The sequence below is a fragment of the Pseudopodoces humilis genome, chromosome 3 (genome assembly GCF_049639895.1).
Source record: "Pseudopodoces humilis isolate 2021_Gansu_Grassland_sample_001 chromosome 3, ASM4963989v1, whole genome shotgun sequence".
NCBI lineage: Eukaryota > Metazoa > Chordata > Aves > Passeriformes > Paridae > Pseudopodoces > Pseudopodoces humilis.
Window position 1 is genome coordinate 77,693,034 of NC_142202.1, and position 13,788 is coordinate 77,706,821.

The 13,788-nt window shown below is 46.3% G+C and overlaps 1 protein-coding gene across 3 annotated transcripts in view; it reads left to right on the forward strand.

Annotated features, from left to right (window-relative positions):
- Positions 1-1,057: 1,057 nt before the first annotated feature.
- Positions 1,058-13,788, forward strand: part of BACH2 (BACH transcriptional regulator 2) — a 182,351-nt gene continuing 169,620 nt past the window's right edge. For all 3 annotated transcript variants that reach the window (XM_005518210.3, XM_014263728.2, XM_014263729.2), the window contains exon 1: positions 1,058-1,458. The gene's annotated coding sequence lies outside the window, so the exon portion shown is untranslated. The remainder of the gene's footprint in view (positions 1,459-13,788) is intronic.

Genomic DNA, 13,788 nt, shown 5'->3' on the forward strand with positions numbered 1-13,788 from the left:
GTGGGAAAAGGGCTCGGATTCAGGCGCTTCACACACACAGACAAACACACACACATCCCCGAGAGGAGGCGAAGAACAATCAGCGCTCCCGCCTCGGGATTGTCGGGGTTTTGTTTTTGTTTTCAGTCCCGGGAGCGCTCACCTCCCCGTGCGATGCTCAGCACGGCTGACTCATGACTGCTGGGCGCTTGCGGTCGGCACTGTAAGTAGCATGAGGTTTCTCCGGGGGGGGGCGGAGCGCGCAAAATAACGCAGGCATCTACACCGAGGCGGCCCCGCTGAAAGCCAGGGGTGACCGGGATGGGTGTTCTTTGCCCTACCCGTCACACCCTGCCCATCGCACCCTGCCCAGCGCCTCCCCACCGCCGCAGCAGAGCCCCCTCGGGCCGCCCCCACCACCATGGCGGCCCCTCCCGGCGGACTACGGCTCCCAGAGCCCCCCGCGGCCGCCGGCGCGAGCCCCGGCGCGGGGTCCGGTGGCACGCGCGCACGCACGCACGCACGCACCCCCTCTCGCACACGCACACACACGCACACACACACACACACACACACACACACACACACATATACAGCGCCGCGGGAGGGAGCGAGCGAGCGAACCCGCGCCGCGCATGCGCCAACCGCTCGCGGAGGGGCGGGGCGGGCGGAGCGCCGGCGGCGCCGCCGCTATTCGCGGAGCGGCCGTACGCCGCTTCCCTTGCGTAGGGGCCGCGGCGGGCGTAGGCGCGGTGGCGGGCGCTGCGCCGTCGGCGTAGCGTTGTTGTGAATGGAGCGCGCGGCGGGGCGGGGAGGGTGACGTCAGCCTGCGAATGTCAACAATGTAGCGATTGAGGGGCGGGGGCGGCGCTGGGCCGGGGCGCGGGAGGCGGCGGCGGCGGGCGGGCGGCAGAGCCGGGCAGCAGCAGCGGCCGCGGCAGCAGCAGCACAGCAGCGCCGCCTTCTCTCCTCCGCCTCCACCGGCCGGGCTGCCACCGCCGCCGGCCCCGGGTGCCGCTCCGGCAGCGACACAGCCCCCGCGGTGGTGCTCCCCCTCCCCCCCGCCGCCCGCCCTCTCTCCACCCGCCCTCCCTCCGCTGCGGCTTTCTCTCCTCCTCCGGCCCCCCTGCCAGCCCTCCCCTCCTTCCCTCCCTTCCCCCTTTATTTTTCTCCGCAAGACTTTGGCTCTGGAAACAGCTGGTTCAAAGCAATCGCCATGTGATGATCGTCTGGGTCGGGTTTTTTTTTTTTCATTTGGGGGGGGGAGGGTGCAGGTTTCTGACCGCAGAGAAATACTAATAAGAATTTCCGAAACAACAGCAGCAGCAACAACAAGAGCAACCTCCCCCTTCCCCAAACCTCTTCAGCCGTAACAGCCCCCCCACCCCCGGGCCCGCTCCACCCCGCCCCGCTGCCTCCCCCACCTCCCGCCCAGGCTGCAGCGAGAGGGGCGACCCCCGAAAGTTGCGCGGAGGCGAGGTGAGTGCGCCTGTTCCGCGGCTCGGCAGCCCCGCTGGGGAAGGGGAACGGGCGCGGGGGGGGGGCGAAGTTTGGGGGGAGGCTGGCCGTGCGGGGGGGGGCAGCGTGGTTTCTCCCTTCCTCCTCCTCCTCCTCCCAGGCACAGCAGCTGTTGCGCGGGGTCAGGCGGGGGGCTGCACCCCCGCCCCCGGAGCTCCGCGGGCTGTGCAGGCGCGCTTAGCGCTTATTCCTTCAAGTGGGAAATACGCGCGTTGCGTAACGGGGAGTGCGCGTGTGTCCGTGCGCGCTCTCCCCTGCGCACGGCCGCGAGCCCCGGGCAGCCCCTCCGCCGAGGACACCTGCACAGCGCGTCCCGCCGTGCCCCCCGCCACCCCCGCTCCCCTCGGTTCGGGCAGGGATGCCAACTCCGGTAACAGTTTCTGGGGCTCACGAAGGCGCGGCGTGCGCGCAAGGCAGCGCTCCGCGGAGACGCTGGCTGTCATGAAAGAAGCTAAGTGTGAAACCGTGCCTCTCCTTTTGTGGAGCGGGCTATTTTGGTCGTGCAGCGGGTGTCTTGCTTAAATCGCTTCGGTTGCCGTGAGATCATTGTGCCCTTGTTATTGAAGCTCCGGAGTAAACCCCGGGTTTCAATCTTCAATAATAAACGTGAGGCAGGGACGACATCTGATTCGAAATACTCCTTAAGATGTTGGAAAGATTGGGAAATTACAGCGTTCCTGTTTGCTCTAGTTGAAGCCGTGTCAGTGTTTTCGTGATGAAAGCCCGTTTTCAGAGACTTTGGAACTATCGCTAAACTTGTGCATATTTTAATTTTTTTTTTTTTTTTCTTCTGAGGCTCTGAACGCAAGTTGGGTTTTTTTTTTTGAGCCGGGAGTTGTCTGTGATTCTGCTGTAGCTGGTGGAATGCTCTGCAGTTTGGGGAGGGTGTGATGTCTGGGTAAATTGACTTTTTCAGGTATGTAAATACTGAAATTTGAGATAACTGCTGAGATGAGATGGCCAAAATAAAACAATACGGTGGTGTGTTAGGCTTTTGCTGCAACAGCCCCATAGACAACAGCTTTAAACCACTGTTCTAGGAGCTTTACGTCTGACAAATGGAAATAAAATTCCACTTCACATGTGGGCTTGCTCTTTTAAAAGCCTTGTTGCCTTTTGTGTCCACCCGCCTGCCCCCTGTCACTGGGATCTGGGCAGCTGTGCAGCGAAATGGATCGGCGTTGTACTTCCCTGCCGTGTACTGAACCTGAGTTTTCAGCATTGCTTTTCACATTTGACCCTGCAGCTTCAAAGGCTGCTATGAAGGTGCTCTGCAAGGAATGGAAGGAAGCCGTGACTAATTGGAAAAGTAGAGAACTGAAAAATCAGGATCATAGGTCTAGTTTTCTTGTTGGTTTCCTCTGTAACGCTGGGCAAACCACTCAAACAGATGTACGCCAGTACACAGCTGCCAAGCGGGCAAGAAATGTCCCTAGTGATTTTGGAGATAAGGTGGTTCTCAAGGTATTTAGGGTTCTTTTGCAGAAATGCTTCACAGAAGCAAAGTGTGCATTTCTGGGTAATGCTGGGCAAATCTGCTGTGAGACTTGAGGTTAAACAGCTACAATTTTTTTAAACTTTTACCATTGTGGAGAGTAGATGGGGAAGATGCACACAGTGAATAGATGACTGAGGCACATGCTGACAGATCCTGAGTTGTTAATCAACAGCAATTGTTTATGCTCAGGTATCTCACACTGGGAAACAGCTCTAGGACAGGTACTCCTAGTCTTTTTCTGACCCAAAGGCACATGTGGAACATCTGTTGGTGGTAATGTGCATGCTGGCAGATTGCTCTGGTGATGTAGGTGGGATGCCTTCCTCTCTTTTCCCGTTGGCTTTCAGTCATTCATTTTGCAGCAAGAAAACATTGGCTGTTTGCTCTTTTGGGTTTGGCAGGAAGGGAAGTTAGGCATAAAACCTGAGTTTACAAGGAGATTTCGGTAAGTCTTTGATATTGAAGAAGTCTTCAGATACTCATTGAAATAATAAAATCTCCATAATATATAGCAATCTTACATATCTCTTTCTGCAAGTGCATAATAAAAGACAAAGAGACCTGAAAATAAACCCTGTATAGATGATGTGTAGTGTGGGATATGTGACAGAAGTTGCTTGCCTTTGCTTATTTTAAAACTTTCATTGCTTGATTTTTCAGTCTGAAGTGCCATTGTTTTCTTAGTGAGCTGCTGTATGTTTGCCAATTATTTTCTTTCATCCTTTCAGGTTTTCTCTAAAGGTGTAGTGAAAAAAAAATGAGGTTTTTTTTTTTTTTCTTAAGAATAGAAAGTTCTTAGATAAATAGAAAAATGTTTTGTCATTGTGTGCGTGTCACATTCTTTTTGGGTAGGGCTTCACATACGCACGGATAAAGAGGAGACTTCTCAAACCATAGCAAAGAGGGCTTTATGGCACTAAGCTGAAAAATGAGATGGGTAACATTAATATATGTGAAGTAATCTTTTCAGTAGTAATGACATTTTTATGTAATAAACAGTCGGTAAAATTGAATAGCATGTATTGTGTGACATGAACAGAGTCTCTCGTGGTTTTAATTTAGGTGGTATGAACATGGTTTATATATTCAAATCAAAATGTGTATGCCTTTTTACTCAAAGGAATACTTTCTGAATGGCTTCTTAGTTTACATTAAGAATGTTCCTGCAGTGTTGAGCAGGTCTGACTTAGATTTGAAGGCATGCGTGCTTCTTTCACCTCTGGGTCTAAATTTCCAGCTCAGTTCATTTTGGGTGTGATGCTTGTATATAAGGGCTTTCTGAGTTGAGCTGTTAGGGAAAATACACTAATCATTCCATTGATGTGCTGAAGAAAATTCAGGTTTAAACATCACGGTTTCTCTGCGTTACTCCTGCTGCTTTTAGTGTTCCTGCGGACTACAGATGCTTTAAGAGATCGTGTAAAGAGTGTTGTTCTGATACTGCAGTTCTTTACTGATATTTGAGCAGGTGCCCAAATGATTTTGTTGTAGTAGATGAATGGGCAGTAGAGTTCTACTCCCAGTAACTCCCGCAGGATTTCCGGAATAGTGCTCAAAGTACTCATTCAGGTTGTTACAAAAAACGGTCATCATTCCTTTAAATTCCTCCAAAAGATACTAACTGTGGCAGCTGTCTGAATATTACACATTTATTTGAAGCTTGCATCAAGAAGATGTAAAATGTATTAATATAGCCAGCTGAGTTGCAATGTGCTCATCTTGCTTTTTAGATAGGCAGAAACATCTTTGTAGTGGGTTGAAAAGAGCACTGCATACCATGCCACTCTTAGACTATGAATTACAATTTTAAAGCAGCCAAGCAGAGGAATATATACAAATGCTGCCTCTGTGACCAGTGATGGACTTGCATCTTCTGAGTCACTAGAACTAATGATCAAAGAGCAACCACACGTTCAGAACAGGGAGATAAAAAAGAACGAGGGAATAAGTTCAGGAAAGCCCTTATGCTAAAAGTTTACATGTGTGGCAGAACTTTGATCTGTCAAAAATTGGGCTCAGAAGACTCCTCTGCTCGATTGTATTGATCTTCATGCAAAAGGAGCCGCAGCAACAATCTGAAGAACACCACCTGTGCTGCACTGGCATCTCAGCAGATCAATAGATGTGTCCCTAGCTTGAAAAAGACTGTCTGTAAAAGCAGCTAATACAGTGGGGGCTGAACTGCAGCTCCTGTGTGGGTGAGGGGGCCTCCAGGCACGCAGCCCCCTTTCCTGACTTCTGTGTCTGCTCCCCCTTTGCTGTTTACGCCTGCTGGTGCAGACCTGCCAGCTGGGACATTTCAGATTCAGTGCCTCAAAGGAAACGGAGAAGGAGGAGGTGGTGCAGGTGGTGGTTGCGGGGGCAATGGACACGGGGACCTGAGTTGTGCCTTTTTCTTCTTTTCAGTTGGAAAGGTGACCGAAAATGGTCAGATCCTCCCAAATTTATTCCTAAGACCTATAATTTGCATACACCTCTCTCTGCTGTCTCAACTGAACAAGATGTTTGAAAAGCTATTGGGAACAAAAAAACATGGCAATTTCCGGTTTGTCCCTAGTAGGAGTTGAAATACACACCTGAAGCTTTTTTATTATTATGATTTTTTTTTTTTTTTCCCTCGAGTGTTGAAAACAGTCAGCTGTAGATGGAGTTTGGTGCTCAGGTTCAGAAGGAGTCTCCCCACTAAGAAAAACAGGAACTGTTCACTGCCTGTCACCACGCAGGGCTTCTGGGCTGTGGAGCAGCAATTTTATTTTTTGAAAAGAGGAAAAGCAGCTTAAATAAACAAAATGACCCTTGAGACTTAATCACAGCTACTTATTATAGCTGACATTCACTGAGGGCCTTTTTTTTCTTCTTCTTCGTCTTCTTTCTTCAGTGATCGTTTTAAAATTTAAACCTGAACTAGGGAAACAGGGACTGTAGGTGTGGAGGTGTTCCTTCACCCCGATTTGCCTGCAGGCTGTTTTTTATTTATCGGGTAGGTGTGTTCGGTGTGTGTGAGAGCAATTGAACATGTCAGCAGTTTCCTACGAGCCGCTCTTGCTGACTCACGTGTCTGGTGCAGCTTGGAGCTACCCTGGCTATAAACTATCCACAATAGGAGGCGCGGGCACAGAGACCGGCAGTGCCGAGCCCGCTGTTCAAAGGTTATTTTCGGTTCTCCGGTCACTGCTTTGCTGTGGTTTTCTTCCCCAGCAACATCAAAACACCCTGTCGTTTTGCCAGGCTGCCATTGCTCTAGGTGCGGAGGGTGAAGTGGAAGTTCATTGTGCTGCCGCAGAGGTTGCGCCCCAAGTGCACGCTGATGCTACGGATCAGCAAGCTGAACCTCTGGGGTTTAGGTGTTTTTTGTTGGTGTTGGGTTTTTTGTTTGTTCCCTTACATAGGGTTTGTTTAATTTTGTTGTTTTTTTGTTTGGTGACAGGGGCGTTGCCAAAAAATCCCCCTGAGCATCGTTCCAAATTTGAGTATGACAAGTCTAGCCTATGAGTTGTGTTTTCCCTTTCCAAATGCAAGCTGTGCTGTGGAGTCTCCTACCCTCCACTCCTTTTTATGGCATAAATCATCTTTAAAGCCAGCAAGGAATTATGATTAAACTTTAAAAAAGCTGGTTTTAGCTGTCTTCAATTTTCAAAATTTTGCTATTTCTTAGTCTCGTTTTTACCTCCTGTGTGGCAATATCACTGGCTGCTAGCATGAAAGGATTCCTTCATCTGCTCACACTCTTGTACAACTGCTTCTTTATTTACAGACTCTATTCTGATTACTCATAAGGATTCTAAAATGATTGCTGCTGACTGATGATTTTTAACTGATCTTGTTGTGGTTTTTGGTTTTTGTTTTTGTTTTTTTTTCCTTCCCTCCTTTCTTCTTTCTTTCTTAGCTGATCACAAAAGCCTTTGCAGAATTAGCCATCTGCAGTTCTGGATTTACTGTGGGGGAGTTTAGACTCATAGTTGTCTTTTTGATTTTTTTTTTTTCTTCTTGTGGAATGGGGTGAAAAATAAGCGGTCTTTGAAAGTGTGATAAATAAAATCAGCTGCTATAGACCAGGGTTTTATAACAAGGTGAGTTCATGTCACTCGTTTTGTTTTTAGTCAGCTACTTGGACCAGTAATTAATAGAAAACCACACTGAGAGCTTTATAGCACATGAAGAAAATGGGTGTTCTTGGTTTCCGCCAATACAAATGACTCATCAGTATCAGTAGGGTTTCTACTTCTAATAATAAAACTGTGGAAGACCTTTAAAACGTGTGGTTTTGGCCCCTACTCTTAGTGAAAGGTTGGAAAATATTACTTTGAGATTTTTTCTTTTTTAACTTACGGAAGATTTAGTGATTTGCTATGCAGCAGTGAAAGATCTTGTGCCCTTCAAAGAAAACCTACTCATACCACTGCTTGCAGTGCAAAAGTCTTCCCCTTTCCTGTCGGCTTCTCAGTGTTTTGCATTTCACCATAGAGTATTGCCAATCCTTAGCCTCGATGTCAGAGATGTGCATCTGGAAAATATAATGTATTTATGTCGACTGGGGGAAGACTTGGCACGCTACCTCATCTTGCTGAGCTGCTGTTCTCCACCTCTTTTCCAATCTGGTGAAGAGAGGGACAGTAAGACTGCAGACTGACCTATATTGCTGTTTCAGCTGGGGGTCAGAGGATCTGGAGAGGAAAGTAAACAGAAAATATTAGTTGAAACATGGATTGTACAACCGTAGGATGTGTCTGTCACTACCTGGAAGGAAGCACGCTTCCAGTACTAAAAGTGATGCTGAAAAAAGTGCAAATCAGAAAGTGATCTGTTAAATGATTTTATTTTTCTCTCTCTTGAAAAGTAATAGTTTTCAAATCCTTTTGTCTCTTTGCCTTTTTGTAAAGATTCTGCGCTGTGTTCAATGCAGTCAAGCAACCTCTAGCACATTCAGCTTTTTGTTTGAAAGTGTGCCTTGTAGAACGTGAGGTTATTTTGTTTTCATGTAAGCAGAGCATGCCCTTCATGGTGTTATAGTATATCAAAATTTAATTCTTTTATTCAAGGTGTGGTACTGTGAATGGTAGTCCAATCAGTGTCTCCTGATCTGCTGCATTAATATTTAGTGTTGCTATCTGTTGCCTGTGTTGTTACAAGGTTTGAAGGCTATACATGAGGCAGAGCTAGTATTTTCTTCCCTGTTGGAGTGAGAATTCCCATGTTTATGAAGCCTCCATGTTTACTTTCTGTGTTGCTGCAATATTTATACTAGAAAGTTATTCCTTATAAGGATGTGATGGTTCTTTTGTTTCTTCTTATTCTGTTTTAAAAGAAGAATGTGTTTTTAACAAAATCCAATCAGAAAATCTAGGTTTTTCCCAGCTTCCTCATTTTCAGGGAGCATCTTTTACCACTAAATATTTATATATCTTAATGTAGTTGTTTTGGGTTGTGCTGAAATACCTCGGACGTGTTTGTCAGTTTCTTGTGTAACCAGACTGTGATGGAGAATCTTCGTCTTGTAGCCACTTACTGGGAGAAGTGCACTAAAAATAGAGGTGCAGAAGCCTGTGGAAATAAAACTTTGCAACATGTGGAAATCCAATTGTTTGTTAGATGGCAACAATAAGACAGGTTTTATTATTTTCAGATGGATATAGCATAAAAGGCCAAATTCCAGCTCAAGGGATTTATTTAGGGACAACTCTTAATGAAGTTCACAGAAGAAAAATTGGTTAAGACTGCAAAATAAGGTGTCAGTGGTCATTTAGAGTTCAAGAGGACATAGGTTCAGCACTCTGAGTTTGGCTTGTCATGCCAAGTATCAGAAGTATCGTGAAGGCTGGATCATGACGAATTAATAACATCTAAATCTCACTGATGTTTTGAGCTCTTGACTCAGAAATGGGATTTGTGTCTAAAATCACTGAGGGCTGGACCTGTGAAGGGCAGCTGACAGTGTAGCTGCCAAATTTGGGGCTGTGATTCTGCTCAGCATCTCCTCTCCTTACCTTTGCTTGCCCTCGCACCTGTCTCATCCCACAGTGGGCCAGCCCTGAGAATGAAATGGGCAAGAAATTACTCGGTCTATGTGTAGGGTTAGTTTTGTGCATGTTAAGTTTGCTATGGAGTCTGTCAAGAACCTGGATAATGCATCAAATTAAACCAAAAATTTTCAAAAGGCTTAGAGCTGGCCATGGGACATCGGGTCCCCAAAGTGCACTGACCGTCACTGCATCATGCCCCACCTCCTGAAGGTTCTTCTGGTCTTGCTCTGGCAATGTGATGGCTCTGCAGAAAACCAGTAGCAGCCTATGCCTAGCCTAACCTGTAGCTTAGCAGTAGGAATTGGCTTTCTGTGGCATGAGAGATTTGGGGTATTTATTTCCAGCTTGTGTCTGCAACAGGTAATTGAAAAAAAGAGTTAGAGGAAAGCAGAACTCAATCAAATGAGTCTTCAGTGTTAACAAAATGCAGAAGTACTATCTCCTGTAAATATTCAAATACCTGAAAGAGGGTAGGTTTAAATTAGATATTGGAAAGAAATACTTTACTGTGAGGATGGTGAGGCACTGGAACAGGCTGTCCAGAGAAGCTGTAGATTCCCCAAACTTGGGAATGTTCAAGACCAAGTTGAATGGAACTTAAAGCACCCTGGTCCACTGGAGGCATCCCTACTCATGACAGAGGGTTGGGAACTAGATGATCTGGAAGGTCCTTCCAACCCAAACTATTCTGTGATTCTGTAACTATTCTAATTCCTACCTGATTCTGGCTTCTGGCCTCACTCACCCTAACCATGTCACTGATCCCCCAGATGGGATGAGCTCTTGAGAATTTTAAGTCTGTTACATACAAAGAGATGAGCAGATCTGGTGACTATGGAGAAGTTTTTGAACCATGTGGCTGCATTCCTAAACCCTCGGGTCTTCTCACAACCTTTTATCACTCGGGATGATGGCAAGCAATGTTGAGTAACAGGTTCAGCAGATGACCTGAGTGACTTGTATTTACTCGGGTGAGGGAGGGAGTCTAACTTCATCCTTCAAAGTGAGAGGGTGAAATTGAGGGCCTTGTGCCACCGGGTGGGAGCAGGAGGTCCTGCTTGGCCATGTGCTTGTTGTGCTTTGCTGAGCTGATTCAGCTTTTCGACCTAGTACACGTCAATTTACCATTTTCTTAGCCCTGGCTAATTTTCCTAGGCAATTTGATGAGTAAGACCACAAGTCCAAAGAGCAGCAGAGCTAACGTGGGAAAGACAAGGGGGTGCAGTAGATGTGCAGGTTGCTGAGGGGCAAACCCAGATCTTCCAGATTTGCTGTCCGTAGTTTCACCCCACTGGGCTGCTGGAGCTGGGCAGCTGTTTCTTGGGAGGGAGGTGACACTGCTGCCCCTTTCCTGTGTTCTTGAGCAGCACCCCAGGATGATTTTCTGCAAAGCTGAATGTTGGTTGTTGTGCATTAGGCAAACTTTTCACCAGAACCTGAGCAGCAAAAATGAAAATGTCAGGAATCTTTTGGTTAGGTCCTCTTCTTGAGCTGGGAAACCTAAATTCTGCTTCAGGTATCTGCTGTGCCTGAGGTACTTTCGTGTGTGGAACCTGTACCCTGCCAAGTGTTTGTGACTCAACTCAGTAATTTAACTTCATTTCCAATCCCTTAATTTGTTCCTGTAACTTATTAAATGTGTACCGAGGGAAAGTGTGGAGCAGAGCTCTTAGAGAAATCCAAATTAAGTGATGCTGTGAAGTAATCATGAGTAAGCTAACCCCAATGTAAAACTCATGGTAAATTATGAAATGTATGCATAGCTTGTGATAGCTGGAAATTCATGGGCAAATTTAAACAGTGTGCAAGGAAATTTTTTTGTTTGTCTTTTTCCCCTTCTTGGTCCTCTTCATTTGTCTTATTATTAGACTAAAAGTAGAGTCAGTGATTCATTCAGTAATCTCTTTCTTGGACAGTTAGTCATCTGCCAATTTGTGTTAACTTTCCACTTTGTTCAGAAAGTGAGTAATGCTTAATGCACCAACCATCAAATTCCAAGCTTAAAAAGCTGTGAGTATCATTCAGATCATCTCCAAACTTCTTCTAATTTTTTTTTACCATTTTGTAAGATCAAAGTAAGGTCTGGCATGCAGTGTTGTACAGCTAGAGTCCAGTTGTTTTGTCTAGCCCCAGTTACTAAAGCGAAACACAAGGTTGCCAATGCAGTGCGCAAGTACAAGCAACCCCCATGTTACTTAGCCAGTAATTCTTCCTGTTTTTCTTCCCAAATACTATCTCAAGGGGTAAATACTGCCTCCACAGTTCTTTTTCCTTCCCCAGATTGCCATGGCTTGTTAATTTCTATTGTTTCCTACCTCAACAAATTGTGATGCTATCAAGACTAATTTAGTGAAAATAGCTTGCAAGGAAAGCAGTAATTTGTATTAGCTGCCTGCTACAAATATTTCTGGTGCTTTTCATGATGAGTTTTGGTAGAGAAAAAAAAAATACTGTGCTGTTGGAGTGTTACCTGTATAGAACTTACAGCTATAAAGTCTTTCTATAGCAGTGGGGTAGATATTTTGATCTCAAAGTGATGCCAGTTATTTCTGAAGATGAGCACAGTACTTGATTGAATCACTTGAGAATTTAACTACTTTTTTCTTTCTTAGGGAAACTGGAGTAGCGTAAAGAGCAACAAGGTCAGTAATGTCATAGGAGAACTTTGTAGGACCAAAATCTTTACTGTCTGCTCTAAAACAACATGAAATAGCTGACTACTACACACAGCAGCAAAGGAATTCAAAGTGCAGGTGAGACTTGAGTGCTCTGGAGAGGGTGTGCATGGGCAGGCGGGTAGGGCAAGGTGGCAGTGGTAAACATGAATGCCAGAAGTGGTTTGCTTTGTCCCACACTTTTCCTTGTTCTTTTCCCAAGTGCCTCTTGTGCTCCCTCAACACTTGCAATCTATTTCTTGCAGTGAGGTTGTCTTCTCCATGATTGTCCTTTGGTACAGGTAGTTTTAGGGGCTTCCTGGTGCCACAGTTCTGTAAACAAGCAATGCAAAAGCTGGTAGAGAGGAAATAATAATCTGATTATAGGGTCTGTAGTCTGCAGCATGATGGGGCCATAGCAAAGTTCTGTTGTGCTTCTATTGTGTTCTGTTGTCAGAATAAAAACATGATTTGGTCCTGCGGAAGAGGTAGAAAAACATCCATTTTCCCAGACTGGATTCCTAGAATCCAATTCCATTCCATGTAAATACGGAAAATATCCCAGTAACCATGTTCCAGTGTGAAGAACTAGGGCTTCTGAAAGGTTTTCCCTTCCAGTCTTACTTTGCACTTCAGCAAGTTTCGATAGTTTGGTGAAGCTTTGGACAAACAGCCATACCAGGGATGCTTATTTGAACACCAGCCTTTGGGATTTGCCCCTCCTGGTTACCAGCACATTTTCCAGCATCAGCAGTGTTAGTTAGTGCACTCCCCCCGCCCTGGCCCCACCCCAGAATGTCTGTGCCCACACTAGCACTGCTTGCATATTTCCGATTTAAACCTTCAGATCATTGTGAAGAAGCTCCTTGTTAGTTTTGGGGTGAAGGTGGGTCTGGGCAGGCAGAGAAGAGCAAAGGCTGAGGTTGGTGTTGCAGCTCCCAGTGAGTGGTGCACGCTGTGCATGTGTGACTCAAGCAATGGTTGATTCAACACCTGAAAGTTGTTTGGGACTTGCTTGGTGTTTTTTTGTTTGTTTCTTTAAAGCAGTAGTCCGCCCAGAGGTGAGAATTAGTGCCCTTTTGTTGGACTGGGAGTAAACCAGAATTGTGAGAAATGTCTTTGCTCCCAGCCTTTTGCTTCAGATGTCCAGTGCCCATCTGGGCAGCAGACTTGGAGCACTGAACTGATGTTGGAGGAGATGGGCATCTGGCTTTCATGGGACTGTGCAGGGTTTGAGGGATAGCTTAATTACTGGATTTGGCACTTCAGTTTGCCAGTCACCTGGATGGGATGGAAAGGCTTCAGGATTTACAGCTGTGCTTGGTAACACCTGACACAGCTGCTTTCTTTGGCTAGTCAGAGATGGTGGAGTGAAGGAGGGATGACCAGGTGCCTGAGACCTTATATGTGTTGAAACCCAGATAAAGGGCAGTCTTGATTGTTGCAAAAAAATTGTATTCAGGGCATTCAGGGCTGCCTACCTCCATTTGTTACCTGACTGTAAAGTTTAGGCTATTCCCAGGGATATGGGCACCTGTTGCCATCATCCTGTGCAGAGTGGTGCCTGAGGAGGCGCAGCCAGTGAGGGATCTCCCGGGTATTTATGGAGGGGTGTCTCCTGCCCCGACTCGCTCTGCAGGTGTGCTGTGCAGTCGGTTAGAGAAACCGCGAGTTGAAGGGTTCGCTGGGGTGAAACAGTTTACAAATAGCTTTTCAGTGTTTGTTTTTATTTTTAACTCTCTCCCCACCCATGGATCCCTTCTTCAGTGTATCAGCAGAGATGAAATGGCTCAAAGAGAGAAGATCGTTGTTGTAGAATAGGCAAAGCACCCCAAGAGTTTCCAGAGGACCTTTGGAAAATGAGTTGCTTTCCCTGCATATTTTTTCTGCTCCTTTCTTCTTTGAGATTTACAAGGATAAAACTTCTTTCTCTGTGGCTGCTGGATTTTTCAGGGAAGTGGGGGTGTCACGTGATTTTATTTTTTTTCCCCCTCAGTTTGATTTTTTTTTCCTTTCCCTTAATGACTGACCACTGATGAAAAGGTACCTGTAGCACTGTATTTGAAGTTGGTAGAGGCAGGGTGTCCTTCTGGCACCTGCAAGGAGAGCCCCCAAACCG